A 665-nucleotide genomic window follows, 5' to 3' on the forward strand; every position below is an offset into this window, starting at 1 on the left:
ATATGGTGCGTTACAACTTTACTGGTCAGTTCCACAATTGCTAACTTTTGACCATATTGTTTCAAGTTCCGTAGGTTTTTGCAAGCTACACATTCTTACTTCCTGACAAACATTTCGCAAGCTATGCCCTTTTTGCTTATCAGTCTTGAACAAACATTCCTACTTCCTGACAGTTCCCACTCAAAATCTATTAGGAGCTCGTTAGGCAACACATACCCAGTCACATGGTGTCTATGGGGAGAGGAACTTCTACACCGCCTCCGCACTTCCGGCTTCTGTGTTCTAAGAACGTTTAAAAAAAAAAAAGGGGGGGGGTGGAGGAAAAGAAGACTTGGTTACAAAGAGGAGCTTCGATAATTTACAAAGGAAAAAAACAAAAATAAAAGCATCACAAAAAGCCGCCAACACCCAGCGCCACAAACCTCTGCCGACTCGGCTTGTTACTTGCCACAGTCAACGACTACTACCAACGGGACGGTAGAAGTTTTGCCAATTAGCAAGAAGCTGCTCTTCCATGCCTAGGAAGGGGGACAGCCACGGGCGGCAGCCCCCATGGAGTCATGGAGCGACCCTTCCCCACCGCACCACATGGCGGCCGCCATCTTCCCAACAGCCGGCCGCTCGCTCCCCCCGCTCCCCATCGTACCTCGCCCCGCCGCCGCTCA

This window comes from Numida meleagris, chromosome 4, assembly GCF_002078875.1.
Source record: "Numida meleagris isolate 19003 breed g44 Domestic line chromosome 4, NumMel1.0, whole genome shotgun sequence".
Taxonomy (NCBI): Eukaryota; Metazoa; Chordata; class Aves; order Galliformes; family Numididae; genus Numida; species Numida meleagris.